At 43.2% G+C, this 17,443-nt stretch overlaps 1 protein-coding gene across 1 annotated transcript in view; it reads right to left on the minus strand.

The window, feature by feature from the left end:
- STAG1 (STAG1 cohesin complex component) overlaps positions 1-14,462 on the minus strand; it is a 111,149-nt gene extending 96,687 nt beyond the window's left edge. The window contains exon 1 of the mRNA XM_028730802.2: positions 14,257-14,462. The gene's annotated coding sequence lies outside the window, so the exon portion shown is untranslated. The remainder of the gene's footprint in view (positions 1-14,256) is intronic.
- Between the last annotated feature and the right edge of the window lie 2,981 nt (positions 14,463-17,443).

Raw genomic sequence — 17,443 nt, forward strand, 5'->3', positions numbered from 1 at the left:
TTCGTTTTGCGAAGCGCCTCCAAAACGGAAAACCCTTTCGTCTAGCGGGTTTTCCGTCTTGCGAGGCGTTCGTCTTGCGGGGTACCACTGTACGTCTTATTGCTATGTGTGAATCTGGGTTCAAGTTTTGTTTCCCCAAAGAAAACCACAAGAAGGGAGCAAATAAACCACGAGCTCAAGATTCTAGTTTGTTTCTTCCCCAAGCGCAACATCAGCAGGAGCAAGGAAGGAATGAAACATATGCTTTAAAGCAGCATGCACCAGCATGCTGTTCATGCACAATAAACCAGTCTTTAAAGATTAATATTTCCCAATGGGAGGCATTCCATGTAAATCAAAATACTACACGTATACCATGTAGGTAGGTAAAAGGTAAAGGGCCTCTGGACAGCTAAATCCAGTCAAAAGTGACTACGGGGTGCGGTGCTCATCTTGCTTTTCATGCCAAGGGAGCAGCTGTTTGTCCACAGGTCATGTGGTCAGAATAACTAAACTGCCACTGGTGCACGGAGGACAGTGACAAGTGCCAGAACGCACTGAAACACCACTTACCTTCCCACCACAGCGGTACCTATTTATCTACTTGCACTGGTATGCTTTTGAGCTGCTAGGTTGGCAGAAGCTGGGACAGAGCAATGGGAGCTCACCGCGTTGCGCAGATTCGAACTGCCGACCTTCTGATCAGCAAGCCCAAGAGGCTCAGTGGTTTAGAGCACAGTGCCACCCACTCCCTTTTTACACCCTCTAGTAGTAGGATGGGATGATACTACATAGATAGTACATTTTTTCACCAAATCCAAAGTCATAACATTTTTCTTAAATCATCTAAAAAGACTGGCAAAAATCTCCTTGATTATCCCATCCAGCTGTAACAGGCAGAGGTAGCATGATAATAAGGCAAAACCATATGTTCAAGTATGTCGTCATAATATACATTGTAATGTGATTGCAAGACAGCTTTAAGTTGTTTAACAGTCAATAATTTTGGAAGCTGCTTCCAGGGCATCTGTTCAAGGTGGGTTGTACTCACATTTTAGGTTTTTAAGATTTACTCTGGTCAAGTGTGTATAGATGCTTTCAAAGTTTCTTAAAATGTTTCTAACAAGTAACCAGGAAACTCTTACGCACGAGTGCTCTTGCAAATTTTCACCATCTAATCTCAAGGAAATAATATTCTTGATTTTGTGCAATTCAGTAGTGAAGGAAGTGACAATATACCAGAAAGACCTACTCAGAAGGAAACTGGTCTATAACCCAGAGCATCCAAGTGTGAAGGGAAAGCTGCCAGGAATTAACTATCACCTCTTATTTTTTGATAGATTATAAGGATTCAGAATTTCAGTTTAAGGACCTCAGTGGGAAATCAGTCTGTACAATTATTGGATGACCAATTTTTATTAAGCAATTAGTAGAGAATCTGTTTGCAGAGCATATATAAAATAAGCACTGGTTACTACAATTAACCCTGTGTTCATCATGCTCACACTAGCCCATTTACCTTGGGGTCAAAGCCTTAAAAAAAAAAGGAGGGTTTCAGAAAGCATGAAGTGTTCTCTTCATTCCACTCAATTCAGTTTCCCCTGCCCCCTGGTTCACACAGCATTATGTGGCTACTTAGTTTGCTCAGTTCTCACCAGGTTGTTTTTGTGGCAGTATTTTTAAGAGTTTTAAGAGTTCAGTAACCCTTAGGGTTCCTCAAAACCTGCTTATACCTTCTGCTTATGCATGGACAGTACTGTTTTAACTACTGTATTTTTCGCCCCATAGGGTGCACCGGCTCATAGGGCACAGCTAGTTTTTTTTTGGGGGGGGGAATAAAGAAAAAAAAATTATTCCCCCCCAGGCGCGGGGCGGGGGAAGCCCGAGCTTCCCCCGACCCCAGAACAGGCTGCTATCCGCAAGCCTAGGGAGCCCGGTGGGAAGTCGCGCCGGTCTCCCCAGGTTTGCGGAGAGCTGCCCGAAGCCCAGGGGGTGCACTGTTCAGCGCGCCCCAGGCTTCGGGATGCAGGCAGCTCTGCGCAACCCTTGGGAGACCAGTGCGAAGTCGCGCCAGTCTCCCAAGGGTTGCGGAGAGCTTCCTGAAGCCTGGAGAGTGAGAGGGGTTGGTGCGCACTGACCCCTCTTGCTCTCCAGGCTTCAGCGAAAGCCTGCATTCACCCCATAGGATGCACACACATTTCCCCTTCATTTTTGGAGGGGAAGAAGTGCATCCTATAGGGCAAAAAATACGGTACATAAGGATTGGCACTTAGAGACTGAGTTCATTATTAGCATATGGGATAATGGCAATCTCTGACTCCATACTTAACACGTAATAATTCAAAGAAACAGCTTGTAAAGTTTTAATGAAGAAGAACCTTGTAAAACAGTACACTTGCGGGGTGTGTGTGTGTGTGATTTCTCTCAGCCCTGATTTCATTCATGGGGATAAGAAGAACATCAACTACTATCTACCGGTTGATTACATCTAGCCTGCCATATTTTTTGCCCTCCAAACCCAAAATACTACTGACGGTATTCGAAAGCAATTCTTCACATCTGCATAGCACAGAAAAAAGTGACATGCTACAAATTAAGAAAAATAATAATGGGTTGTTCCAGCTATAACACAATTCCTTTATGACACCATTTTGCTACTTAATGTTCGCTACAGTCTTTTAGCCTCCGAACAAACTTGTGAGGTCAGTTAGACAGACTGTGTCCAATACCACACAGTGAGCTTCAAGGTCAATTGTTGATTGAAAGACTGACTTCGCATTAACCAATATTCTCTGCACATGCCACCAGAAACCACAGGCTAAAGCATTTTCTGAACACAATTCAGTTGTTGAAAATCTTTACACACACACACACACACACACACATGTGGTACATAGTGACCATCTAAGGTCTGGTGCTCTTATCTTACCTTGTTTTTGCCCCTTCTATTCAGTGAGGCTTAAAATGTGAAAGACGCACAACAAAAATGGCATTCTCCTTGACTACTAATTCTCCCCTCCTTGTTCTTCATGTTGCATTTGTTGCACATAGATATAAATCAGCATTTTGCTTTTATGATTTTAATAAATCTTTAAAATTTAACTTAAAATGATTAAAACTAACCATAGTTTTTTATGGTTTTATTAATAGCTTAATAAAAAAAATAATTCTGGACATAAGCAGGTTGTCCCAACCATTAGGGGTTAAAGTGAACCAATCTCTACCAGATACACAAAGTTAAATGAAATTTTTCTATTTTAAAAAACCAACAGTTCCCCGTAACATGAATATTTACATTCTACCTACCAAACATGGGCATTTCATTGTCACATGAAAAAACGGAATTGCTCTTGTCTCTCAAATAGCTACTAAGCCTTACTTTATCAATCATTGGATATTTTGTTTTTTGTTTGAGAGGGTGGAACTAGGGCAGGAGAGAGTGAAGCAGAAAGTAGTAACAATCGGGGGAAAGGTAACTAACTGTACATGTTCTTATATTCCTGTACTTAAGATGCAATCACTCACTTGCCAGAGAGTAAATTCAATGAGTATTATTTCTTAGTAGGCAAGATTGCACTGTTAACCTTAAACTGTCATGGATGTGCATTGTAAAAAAGGCACAATATGGTTAGGGGAATATTTTAAAAAACATTACCTCTACAGTTTAAAAATGGAAATATTTTTACAGTGAGACAAAAATATGTTATGTGTAAACAGTATTTTATTTAGTAAATTAACATGGTTTAGTGGTCAGATTTAGGAATTGTTTAGGAATAGTGTCGATTTAAATCAGCATCATTTCTTGCTCATTTAGATAACTGTGATTTACCGTATTTTTCCATGTATAAGACTAGGGGTTTTTTTAACCAAAAAATTAGGTTTAAAATTGGGGCTCGTCTTATGCACGGGTAGTGCTGAGGGGTGTTTTCTTAATTTGGAGTCCCCAAAAATAAGGGGCATCTTATACATGGGGGCGCCTTATACACGAAAAAATACAGGAAATCAATCCACCCTGCTTTGAGGTTCATGAACCCCTTTTGGGAAACCCATGCCTAAGCAATTTGATCTTTTTCACTGTTCTAGCATTTTATCTGTAAAAGAGAATAATCTGCCTCAGATTGTTTATTTTAGGAAAATTTTAAAATGCAATGATTGTAATACGGGCGCATATGCAACATTGAACAGATATTGTTACCCTCAGGATTCATTGCCTGAAATATGATCCAGAGTCTGGAGAAACTAACATATCAATTTGGTTCAACAAATGCTGAATTGCAATACAAAATTATACACCAAAATGAGGTTTTTTTCTCCACCTACTGCTCTTGAGACCTTCTCTCCCCGCAAGAACAGCAGGGAGGAATCAGAGGTTCAGGCCAACAAAAATAATTAGAACAGCCTTTTCATCCAGCATTCAGCTATCACGTTTTGCACTTCTTACAGAATCATGCACATTTGTACTTGCAGTGCTTCAACCCAGAGCATTTTACAAGGGTTTCTGAATGTTATGTAAATGTTAAAAAAGGTGACCCTTTCATGATTTGAAATACAGAAAAATCCTGTGTAACAATAAGATACCTTCCATATATTAGAGAAAAAGTAGAGGACCACTGTTTAAGATGCTGGAAGTTTTTCCTTACATTTGTATATCTTAATGTTAGGTAGCAAAACACCAAGGAATGAAATAGCATAAACAACTGCCAAGGGTGATCTTCCTTCAAGTCCAATGCCCTAAACCTCCTGTGTTAGCACATCAATTCACAACACACAGTCTCAACTGCCCTCTAATTAATGATTATTTCCTGACTTGTCTCAATCAGAAACGTTAAAAACTGAAAAAGGTGTCCCCCAAGCACCCACTAATCATTCTGCAAGACCCTTTCTTTGCTAATAGAAGGACGGCTTTCGGAAAAACAGTCCTCCTCTTTGGTGAAGCAGTGGCCTTTTGACTCTACAACATTGAATAGCTATTCAATCACAGCTAAAATGTCAGCCTCCCTCCATTAACCCCTTCAACCCCTTCTGGCAACAGCAAAGTATAGAGTCCAGAATAGCTGGTTAATCAGAGAAGCCAATTCCAGTTATCTTAAGAGTTCTATCCACATACTTTTAAGTATGTTCTGAATTTTACTAAACAGGATCTTTCAGTTATAATTCACACAGATGTCTGTTCCCTGTGTAAGGGTAACTATATTATAGGGCTGTAGTCTAGCACATTGCATCCTCCCAATTGATAGTCATCTCATACTGAACTGTGAAGCACAGTACTGGTGCTAGGAACAATTGAAATACAGTGGTGCCTCGCAAGACGAAATTAATCCGTTCTGCGAGTCTCTTTGTCTTGCGGTGTTTTTCGTCTTGCGAAGCACGGCTATTAGCGGCTTAGCGGCTATTAACGGCTTAGCGGCTTTAAGAAAAAGGAAACAAACTCGCAAGACATTTCGTCTTGCGAAGCAAGCCCATAGGGAAATTCATCTTGCGGAACGACTCAAAAAACGGAAAACCCTTTCATCTAGTGAGTTTTTCGTCTTGCGAGGCATTCGTCTTGCGGGGCACCACTGTATCACAGAATTTGCCTTGCATTAGATCAGACAATTGGTTCATTCTGCTCCATATTTTCTGTACTGGCTGACAACAGTTCTCTTTGGCTTCTGGTAGGCTGAGAAGAAATCCCACCTGAAATGTCAAGGCTTGAACCTAGGATCTTTTGTATGCAAAATATGTGCTCTACACCTTAGCTATGACACTTTAGTTACATCATCAGTTAAGTCACCAAGCAAGTGTTTTCCCCTCAAATTTGCCTTGCATCCTACAATGTTAATGCAGTCTTTAAAACAAGCCAATTTACCAAGTAAATGTTCATACTCCTTGAGTATACTAGCTTGCTGCTTTGGGGTAAACACAAAGGATCAAACAGCAGTCTACAATCAATTAGTTTGGTATTTTCAGTTTTCATTAGTTATATATTTTTTCACATTAGAAAAGAGTGCAGCTTACATATGTTAAGTACATCTGTACATAGGATTCTTACCCACCAAAGCCATCTGCTTTTGTTAAATTATCACCTTTCCTGAGATAAAAGGTTTAGTTTGTTTCACTGTAGCATTTAATGCAGTATGGTAGAACTTCATAGTGTCTGTGGGATACAGCATGTGGTTTTTAAAGGCTGTTTTTAAGGGAACAGTAGATGAAGCTTAATTTTAACTGGAGAAAAGGGGAAATTTAACATGTTAAGATGACTAATATATGGCATCACTGTAACTGCAAATGTGGCACACAATATTGAGCATCAGCAGCTAGTATGGTGTAGAGGTGCAGAACCATCCTATCAACACCAGTATCACTACTATGGTGAATTCATGATTGCGTGGAGGACACTATCCAGTACTCACATGTAGTGTTGGACTCAGTGTACATGCAGCTCTTGATCTCTGATACTGAGAGTTAAAAACAGAGGGATTGGAGATCAAACCCCTGCTCAGCCATAAAGCTGACCAGGTGGACCGAGGCCATTAACTATCTCTCTCGCTCTTTAACCTGTCCCATTAGAATTCTTATTTGAACAAAATGGGTTAACTTCACAGCCATCATCCTGAACTCCTTGGACCAGGCACGTCCAAAGTCTGTTTGGGGGGCCTAATCTGGCCTGCTGGTTGGTTTAATCTGGCAGTTTATCTCCTGGGGTAAAATTCTAAAAAAACCCTCAACAAATTCAATCCCAGAAAAAAGCTCAACACTTTCAATCCTTAAAAAAGGTCAAAAATCTTGGTTGGCCCTCATGGCCCTTCACTTCATCAAATCTGGCCCTTCTGAAAAACATTTGGATACCACTGCCTTGGACAAAGGTGCAATCAAACAACTATAACTTTAAGAACTATGCCTGAATTTGCTCTTCCTTCCCCATTCCCCTTTTCCTTTTTTTCAAGACTGTAAGCCTCATGCAGGTACTGTCTTCAGTTTTTACTGATATAAAAGCCACTCTGGGATTTTTTTTTTAATGGGAGGGGGGAATGCTTCATCATACATAGTGAAAGCAGCTGGGGTTTGCACCACAACTGGATAGCAGGTAGGGGGCCTGTGAACCTATTTACATCACAGTCAGGCTGTGCTCTTGCCTGAGTCTTCCATTCAATGTTGCAGCATGTCCTCTGGCTTATTAGAACAGATGCAAAACTACACCAAGGCACTTGAGCAGCAGAAGGGATGAATGTATATGCATTATTTGTATATGTATGGCATATGACTTATGGCAATGTACCATATTTGGAGTTAACTTGTGGCAAACTTTGATTTTAAGTTCTGCCTGCAATAGGCAAAAACCTTACTGGCACTTGCAGAGACCTCTTAGAATGAATTGTTAGGCGTAAACTGCACAGTTCACTGCACACAGCAAAAAAAAAAAAGATGCAGAAGAGGTAGAAGTATGCAAGAGTAAATGGGAAGAGGGGAGAGCTGGTTGAAAAGAAAAGGCAACAGGAATAAGCACCAACTGGAAGAAAGGGAGACAGAAAGATTCTTTTTTCAAGTTTTTAGAAAAGACAAGACATATCAGTAAATTTTGAAGCAGTGCAATTGATGGCTTCATCTCTGCATTTCTGGATTTCCTGGCCAGTATTTCAGCAGGTAAAGGTAAGCACATCAGCAAATCAGCTGCTGAGTTGGGGTGGGAGGGGGAGTTGTGTTAGTGAACCTGTTAATGCATAATAATAGCATGTACAGTTGGTATCTGACGGCAACATAGTATAAACTTGTTTCATACCTATGGAGGCATATCAAAATAAATATCTAGATTTTTTTAAAGGCATATCAAGGACTTTCACAATTATCCCTGAGTGGGAGCAGATCTCCAGACTAAGCCAACATGCAACCGATCATTTTATTTGTAGTTAACTTCTGGAGTTGCCAACGTGATGTGAAAAAGCACCCCAGCACCCCAAAGGCATGCAGTGGTTCCCAGCAGGTGATCTACTCTCCTCTGTGCTGAATTGCTCGTCAATTACTCTCCTTACTGCCCAGTCCCTCCTTGTTCAGCCTTCAATGTCTGCACCCACTCCATTTCCTTTCTGATTGGGCAAGCTTTGGAACCCACAGAAAAAGATGATGAAAAAAAGCAAATTAATCAGTGTTAAACTAGTATGCCTCTGTCACTGCTAGTAACGTGAGGTGAGAATAGTCTCTGGAGAATATTCAAGAATATTCTCATCTAGAAAATTCTCCGGAGAATATTTTCCACAGTCAATTCTGTGTCGTCTACACAGCAGCTTTAAATGTACATAACTCTTTAATTGAGAATATTCTCCAAAAGATTACTCAAGAATTTAACATCATTAGTCACTGCACAGAAAAAGTATGCTTGTGCAGAAGGGACTGTGTGTGGCTAGGATAAACAGAACAATTATACATAAGTCTACTCAGAAGAAAGCCCCACTAAGTTACTCTGATGAGAGCATGCTTTTGGTTCCAGCCTTAGGAAAGAGGGGGACAGATGAAGATAGGAGAGAAAGACAGGACTCCTTCACTTTTAATACTTTCTAGGAGAGGGAATTTCAGCAGATGTTGCTTGTCATGGAACTTAGGCAACTGTCCAAGGTTCAGGACTAGTGTTAGAAACTCAGATACATAAGCTACCAGTAATTTCCAAATGGCACCTCAGTTACAGTTGCCACAACAAAAATCTAAGAACTGTTTTTTCCCCCTGGAATGAATAATAATAATTATTATTACTATTATCATTGTCATCATTTCTATACTGCTTTATATTTTAAAGGAAAAAAATCTCAAAGCGGTTTACAACACATTAAAACATCAAATAAAACAATCCAGAATAAAACAAATTCAAGCTTCAAGGAAAATATTTCAGATCCTTGTCTTAAGTGACGTTTTACTTTTGCCATATTTATTTACCTGCTTAATTTGTATAGCTGCCCCATAGCAGAAGTATTCTAGAAAGCTAGTGTGGTGTAGTGGTTCTAGTGTCGGACTAGGACCTGGGAGATCAGAGTTCAAATCCCAACTCAGTCAGGAAGCTCAATGGGTGACCTAGGACCAATCACAGCCTCCTAATCTACCTCACAGGGTCATTGTAGGGATTAACTGAGGAGGGACTGAACCATGTACTCATTGGAGAAAATGTGGGATATAAATGCAATAAGCAAGCTCTTCTGCTTACCTGCTTAAGAAAGCTGGGTGGGTCAGCCAGATGGAAATGCCAGTTGCCTACCTGGCATACAGAGATCTCCCAAGTGGTCACAACTGGACCACGCCTGTTGCAAAATACACCTGGCACCTGGGAAATTTCTAATGCTGTTCAGGACGTGTACTTTGCATCTGGCCACCCAAGAGGTGGATGAGAAATGCAGAGTAATCTTATGTAGTTTTACTTAGACCTAAATCCCACCAAGTTAAATGGACCTTACTTGCTTATGAGAATGCATAGGACTGCAGCCTTGTGTTCAGTTTCATGGGCTAGTTGAACCCCACCAGTGAAATTGGTATTTTACTATGTGAAGTGGGGTCAAATATTTGCTTTTTGGCATTTGGGGCTGAGACCCCATCTGTGTCATATATTGTCCTTTTTGACTGGGCACACTTACCATGGCAGCCATTTTGTGGTGGGGCTCACAAGTTACTCAAATTTCCAAATGCACCCAAGTGTCCGAGAAGGTTGGTGACTGCTGATAACTCATCTTTACAATAATGTTGTGGGAACAGCTACAGAGTTAATTAGTGTCTCGGTCAATTCTTTTAATACTAATAATCATTAAACAAATCATTTAATATGTGTCTCTTCCTGTGCATGAAGTTGGGTTACAAGTTTCACTATAATTGCTTTTGACTATCTTTTGAATCATGTACTGTAATATCTTTCGAATTATACTGTATGTGTTTAAATTTAAGATGGTATTTTTAAAAAAAGATTTTTCAATTAAATCAAGTAAGTTGTTATGCTAGATATAATTTTCTTTTCCCATAATGTGTTTCAACAATATAGTTCAAAAAGTGAAGCAAACAGATTCCTTTAGAAGACTGTGTAAAAGAAATGCTCAAACATGTTTGAATTTACTAGTTACTCATTTATTTATTTGTTTGTATTTTATGTATTGTGTTTTTTGTATTACCTTGTTCTGATGGAAAACACCCTGTAATTATTTTGGCAAAGGGTGGTATAGCAACATTTTGATAGACAAATAAGTAACAGTATCAGGTACAGTGGTACCTCGGGTTACAGATGCTTCAGGTTACAGACTCCGCTAACACAGAAATAGTACCTCGGGTTAAGAACTTTGCTTCAGGATGAGAAGAGAAATTGTGCGGCAGCAGTGGGAGGCCCCGTTAGCTAAAGTGGCACCTCAGGTTAAGAACAGCTTCAAGTTAAGAACAGACCTCCAGAACGAATTAAGTTCTTAACCCGAGGTACCACTGTATATCCACCAAAAACCAACAAGCCATATTGTAGTTGCCAATCCCCTGCTGAATGATGCTGCTTATTCAAATAGCAGCAGCCCAAAGGTCTAACAAAATATTAATGGTTTAATATTTTGGTTAATAAAGTGATTATTAAAATCACAGTTCCTCATTTTAGACATAAAAGAGAAAGGTATTATAAGCTAAGGATGATTGGTGTTCCAACAGGCAAGAGGCATGGTAAGAGATAAGAAAAGAGCATGAGGCTGACAGTCATTCCTAGTTTGCTCAACTATGGTTTACCCACCCAGGAATGTACATCCAAATGTGGCTACAAGCCCCAATGAGTTTGTCCTACCTTCACTGCTAGAGGCAGTATGAATACAAATTACTGGGAACTGCAAGCTAGGAGAGGGCCACTGCACTCAGGTCCTGCTTGCAGGCTTCCCATAGGCATCTCTTTGGCCCACTATGAGAATTGAATGCTGCACCAGATAGACCTTTGGCCTACAGGGCTCTTCTAATGTTCTTTGGATTGCACAGGAAGCAAATTAAGTAACAACAAAGAGATAATTTTGCATTTCAGCTAACCCTGGCCCAAAATCATCTAGTACTGCTTTCACTAATACAACTTCTACACACCTGAAGGGTTGAGGGAGAGGGAAAATAGAAATGCAGCTCCATAAATGGCAATGTGAACTGGTAATTTCAATGAAATCCAGATTGCAACCTTTTGGCATAATGCAGAAAAAACCCCTGAAGCACTACTGAAATGAATTGAAGCCATACACACACTTAAGTATTCAGGTTAAAGTCCCGAAATGGACTTTGGACATGCCTGCTTTAGGTATAAGAACAACATACTCAACAAAGTTTTTATATATCACTAGCCAGCTGTACCCTTCTCTCAAAGAAGCTGACTGGGCCCCAAACGAAGGGTGGACTTCGGTAATCTTTCATAATATGGCACCCTGTGTGAGCCCAAAATTTGGCACCCCTAAATGAATCTTCTCAATTTTGCGCCCCCTCAGCTCGGCACCCTGTGGGACGGCAACCACCCACCCACCCACAGCCCTAACGTTGATGCTGCCCAAACACACACACTGGTTATACACACATTCAATCTAGCATATTGTATGCCTCTAAAGAAATTTCAGGAACTTCAAATCTGCTCAAAATTTGACTACTAAGATGTTAGTAGAAGCCTCATATTTCGCTCATGCTACAATCAAATATTATCTGTTTGACTGATTGTATTTCCTGTTGGCATTCTAATCAAAGTGCCAGGCATCAGGTACTCTACATCCTCATCATCCCTGACCATTGATCATGCTGGCTGGGGCCCTGGTGGAAGTCCAAAACCTCTGAAGAGCACCAGATTGGGAGAAGCAGCCCCAGAGTGCAGGATCCAAATCAATGGGTGCAGATGACATGAAATGGGATTTCAATTAATCGTCAGGAACTTCCTAATGAAACAAGCTGTCTGATAGTGGAACAGACTGCTTAGAAAGTAGCTATTAGAAGTTTAAGCAGAGGCTGGATAGCAGTCTATCAGGTATGCTGTAGCAGCAGATTTCCTATATTTAGCAATAGCTGGACTGGATTATTTTTAAGGTCCCTTCCCATATTTAGCTTTTCTCTTAATGTTTTTATGTTGACCAGTTGTGGTTTCATAAGGTATTCAGTTTTTACTGTTCTATAATTGTTCGCTGTACTGCTCTTAAATTGCTGGTTGTAAGACATCTTGTAAGGTCTTTAGGTTGTACCCAATTTAAGAGTTTGAAATTAACGGTCCCAATATGTCCATTCTTTTCAAAAGATCTTCTCTGAGCAGACCATTGGGGAAAACCTTTTGTCCTAAAAAGCAAAGTTAAAATGTTTTAAACAAATAAGCTGTAAATAAAATTAATTAATTTGAGATCTTGAGCTATGGCCAAGATTGCATTTAAGCAAGTTTCCCAGAATTTTATTTTAAGCAAATCTTCAGAAGATTAAATGTATTATATTATTCCAATGGTTGGTTGCTCAAATCATTTTCAGAGGAACGTCAGCAGTTCAAGAGTTGGGTGAAACCATTCTGGTTCTTACATGAACAGCTTTTTCTGTATTACTAATTTGGCTTATCACACTTGACGTATTTATTTAGGACCCACTCTAGGTCTGGTTGTAATTTGTTTTAAACTGTTTTACTTTTGAATTTTACATTGTAGAGACCCACCTTAGGACCTTCTGGTGAAGGAAAATAAATCTAAAAATCTCCTCCTCCTCCAGTGGAACAAAAAGGGAACATTCCAATCAACTTCTTAATTGCAAAGCGCTCATCTATATTAGTTCTATTCATCAAAACTCCCAATATTCATTGAGATTCTGCAACATGTTCAAAAGTATTGACTATTTAACCACACACAATGTTTCAACCTTAGGAAGAGCACTAGCTAAAAAAAAAAGTGTGGTGAATAAGTTTATAGTGTATATGAGTTGATGTTCTGCTCTTTGACAAGAACGAAATGTTCTATAATACAAAGGAGATAAACTATTCTTTGGTACAAGGTTGTAAGATTATACAAAAATGTAAGCTAACTTTTATTGGCCTATCTCTTGACTCACATGTTTTCCTCTCAAGTGAGCACTGTATTGCCTATTCAAATCAGTGTTGAAAACCACCCTGCAAGGTAATATGTCCCTCCCCCCTCCCCACATTCTAGCATTCCCTACTGCTGTTATATGATCCACTAGTTGCTGCATGTCCCATAGTCACAGCTAGTCTTCCTGCAGGCTACGCCGTCTAGCACAAGATGACCTGTGTTCCAGTCAATACAACTTGTAGAACATTCTGAAGTTATGTCACGAGGCAGGAACACAAAGATCCAAGGTGATCTTAAACACCAGAACAGAACTTCTGCTGCTTACTGCTTTGGTCACCTACCAACCAATTATTCCACTTCCCAAAAAGCGAAACATCCTAAGTGGCCACTCTCCACTTACTCCAACTTGTGCCCAGCGTCAACCCATCACCCTACAGTATTGACCAGCGTTTACCAGAAATCTGCCCCTAAAGCTCTTCCCTCCTGAAGAACCAGAGCTGCAACCAGGAGCTAACACTTGATCTCTCCCGCAACGGCTCAGTCCAACTCAGTCCCGCTATTTTAGGCATCTACTCTGATTCCGCCTCGGCCAACCCCCTCGGGGATCAGCGCTACCCCCAAATGGCCTCCCCATTTCCGCCTTCCACCGCCTTGGCGTTCTCGCCCGCCACCGGTTTTCACGGCCGCCACCCCCGTGTCCCCGCTATGTGGGCCCTCTGCCTCTCCCGGCTCCTCATCCACGGCGTCGCCCGTGGCACACAACCCACCCACCCCCGGAAAGCGAGGGCAGCGCGGTCGACCCGTATCTCGCTCAGCGCCGCCGCCCGGCCGAGAACGAGCCGGGGAAAGCGCGCTCGAGGGCGGGAGGGAAGGCGGGCAGGCCCCGCGCGGGGGCGGGCGCACGGCGGCGGGCTCCGGGCCCAGAGAAGGCACTGGCGGGGTCGGCGAGGCGAGGCCGCCCCGTGGGGCCGCCGCCCTTCCATTGTCACCCCGGCCCCGCAGGGAGGGAAAAGAAGGGCCGAGCCGGGAAGGGGAAGAGGGCCGCCACCCGGGAGGAGCCACCTCCTCGGGCGAGAGCCGCCCGCCCGCTCGCTCCCTCCCTCCCCGCTCTCGCTCTGGCTGCCGCCCGCTGGCCCGGCCCGAGAGTGTGAGCGAACGAGCGAGCGAGGGAGAGAGCGCGAGCGGGAGAGCGAGAGAGAGAGCGGGCCCGCTGCCCCCGCCCCTCGCGCCTCCATCTTGGATCTCAGCCTCGGAGCCCCCCTCCCTCCGCCCGCGCTGACTGCGTTACCTCAGCTGGGCCAGCGCCCCCGGGAATCCTACGGTGCCACGGGAGAAGGGTCCAGGCGGGCCGGGGCCAAGCCGGGCCGGAACGAACAAGCGGCGGTGCCGGGGGCCGCACCTCAGTAGAGCCGCAATCCTAAACCGCCATCTGGCGGCATTTCCTACCCGCCAATGGCGCAGCCGCCGCCGTCGCCAACCAGACCCAGCGCGCCTCCTGCCGGCCGCGTCCGCACACTACTCGAGCAGGCCCCGCCCGGCGGGGAAGGCGCCCAAAACAGCTTTCGCGCGAAAATGTGCGCGCGTGCGCGATACTTTTCTGGCCCCGTTCACTCACCGTACACCTTTTGTCTGCGCGCGCAGCGAGTCCACCTCCGGACGGAAGTGGTCTACGTGACACTTCCGTCCTGGCAGGGGGTTGGTCGGGCGGCCTCTCCGCCATTTTTATGCGCGCCTCCGGGTAGGGTTAAGGCGCGTCTCCGAAGCGCTCCAGTGTTTGCGAGCTGTGTTGCCGCTCGCGAGCTTAACAGCAGAGGGAGCCGACAGCTTTATGGCTGCGCAAGTGGATGACGGGCCCAAAACGTTTAACGCAGACGGAGAGTTATTTATTTTTAATCGCTATTATAATGTGATTTACAGTTTATGAAACGCGGGATGCACACAGAGAAATTAAATATTTACGATCGTTTCTTCTAGCAAAAGCCATATTTAGGGCATTTCGTTATTCGTTTAAAGTGCAAGTGAAGAACTTCTATTTTTAGCAATTTCCCGCATTAATTTCAAACGTTGTCATGAAAAGTATGGTTTGAGGGAGGGAATCAGAAATGGTCCCAGGTGACTGAGCTAATAACTACCAAGGAAATAAAGAAGATATTTTGGGAACATGAATATACCTACCGAAGGCTGGGAAATGATTAAGAACAGATTACTGTATATCGCTCAGGCTATGTGATGATCAAAACCCAATATTCTGTCCTCAGATTGATATATTTAAAACGATACATAGAACTGATAACTGCACTCCTGGCATGTTGTATACTGCAGCCCGGTTAGAATATCACCTGTAAATAGGGTCATATTTTATTTAGTCTCTCCCCCCCCCCCCCAGTAATTTACAACAGTTGTTAGAATATGTGTGTCCTCTAATCATGGACAGCAGAGGATGGGATAGTGAGGAGGGAGAAATAGGTCAGGCTGGTGTAGAATCAAGAGCTCCCACACACCTCTTCCTCTTGCCTCCATCTGCTGCTCCACTGTCTCCCAGGACCAGGCAAGGATTGGTAGGAGCAGAAGGTTACATGCAGGTGGAGTCTACACCTGTTTGTGTGCAGTTCAGATGGAGGAGATAGATACATAAGCCAAGGTCAGCAGCAGAACCACTGTTGCAGCAGACATTAGACTGGTGAACATGCCTTTCCCTAACTTGTAAGTGTACTTTTAACAATAAATAGAATTATCTACTCTGCACATTCTGTGCCTGTCAGCCCCATGACACCCTTACACAATGTCATTAGCCACCATTCCCAACATTGCCCCAACTAGAGGCAGTCCAATATATTTTGCTGCTCCACAATTGACTGTTGTGCACTCCAATCCAGTAACTATATAAAGATGTGGGGCACAAACCTTGAAGCATGCACAGTCTTGTATAATCTACAACTTTCACCCTGGAAGGGATTCTCTCTCTGATCACATAATCATGTGCTCTAATGGCAGCCACAAAAATACTGCTGCTGTGAGCAATTGGTTGTGTTGCTCAGCTAGCTGTGGATCCAGCAGAGTCCCAGACATTATTTACTGAAAAATAAGTAGGGCTTGTATGACTCAGTTGTCAACTATTTTTTCCCTTTCTTTTTTCCTTGTACTGCTTTGTACATTTAACAACATAAAGTGCAGGTTGTCGGGAACTCTGGCACATGCACAGCTGTTAAAAGATGCATTTTCACATTAAGATGTCTTCCCCACTTTACATGTTTGCTGTGGGAAACTGGTATACATACAGCAAACACATTTGTCACACAGAATATGGAACTGCTCTTCGCAAGTGTTTTATACAGATTGCTCTTGGACAAATCTCTTCAAGTGTTATTCACAACAAATTGAAAGTCTTATTTAAATCAGGGAGGCTAACCTGTAACCTTCAATATGTTGTTAGAACTTCAGTTCTGATCAGCCACAGCCAGCATGACCAATTCCCAGAAATGATAACAGCTGTAATCTAACATCTGGAGTACCACAGTGAAATATACTCGGAGTCGAGTGTGAATTTCATGCTATTTATTCAGCTCATAGTAGCAATGAATGAAACTTTCCTCAAAACATCTAGCTATACAGTATATACATTATTTACACAATGGGCTCCGTGTGATTGGCTAATTCTGGGCTGCTCCTGTAGGCCAATCCGGTTGCTGATTCACTTCCTCCAGAAGCCTGATTGGCTGCTCCTGCAGGTCAGTCAGGTTGCTGATTCACTTCCACCTGGAGCTGGATTGGGTGGCTCCTGTGGACCAATCAGACTGCTGCATTCTGGATCCTATTGTTCTAGAATTCAGCTCAGTACATTAACACCCCTCCCCTCTAAGTTCCAGTCCTGCCTGGGAGGTTAGCATTCATTCGTAGTCCTCAAGGTATGCCGGCCGCCTATGTATCCGTTGCGACCTGGGGTGTTCCTTGGTCAGGGGTTCTGGTTCTGGCTCGTGTTTCGAGGCTGCTGGTTGTGACGGGGCTGTTTGGTCTGGCGCAACTGGCCCGCTCGGTCGCGGCTCTGGTTCCGGTGTCCTTTCAGCCTCGGGGGTCCCCTCTGTACTTACTGATTCTGCCTCCCCTGCCTCATCTTGAGCTCTGTTGGGGTGAAGGTGGTCCAGTCTAGTTGCGAAGCGCCGGCCCATTAGTAGTTCAGCTGGGCTCTGGCCAGTTGTTGTGCTGTGCTGTGCTTGGAACACAAGCCAGAACCAGAACCCCCGACCAAGGAACACCCCAGGCCGCAACACATACATAGGCGGCCGGTGTACTTTTAGGACTACGAATGAATGCTAACCTCCCGGGCAGGACTGGAACTTAGAGGGGAAGGGTGTTATGTACTGATCTGCATCCTAGAACAATAGGATCCAGAATGCAGCAGTCTGATTGGTCCGCAGGAGCCACCCAATCCAGCTCCAGGTGGAAGTGAATCAGCAACCTGATTGGCCTGCAGGAGC

The sequence above is a fragment of the Podarcis muralis genome, chromosome 6 (assembly GCF_964188315.1).
Source record: "Podarcis muralis chromosome 6, rPodMur119.hap1.1, whole genome shotgun sequence".
Taxonomy (NCBI): Eukaryota; Metazoa; Chordata; class Lepidosauria; order Squamata; family Lacertidae; genus Podarcis; species Podarcis muralis.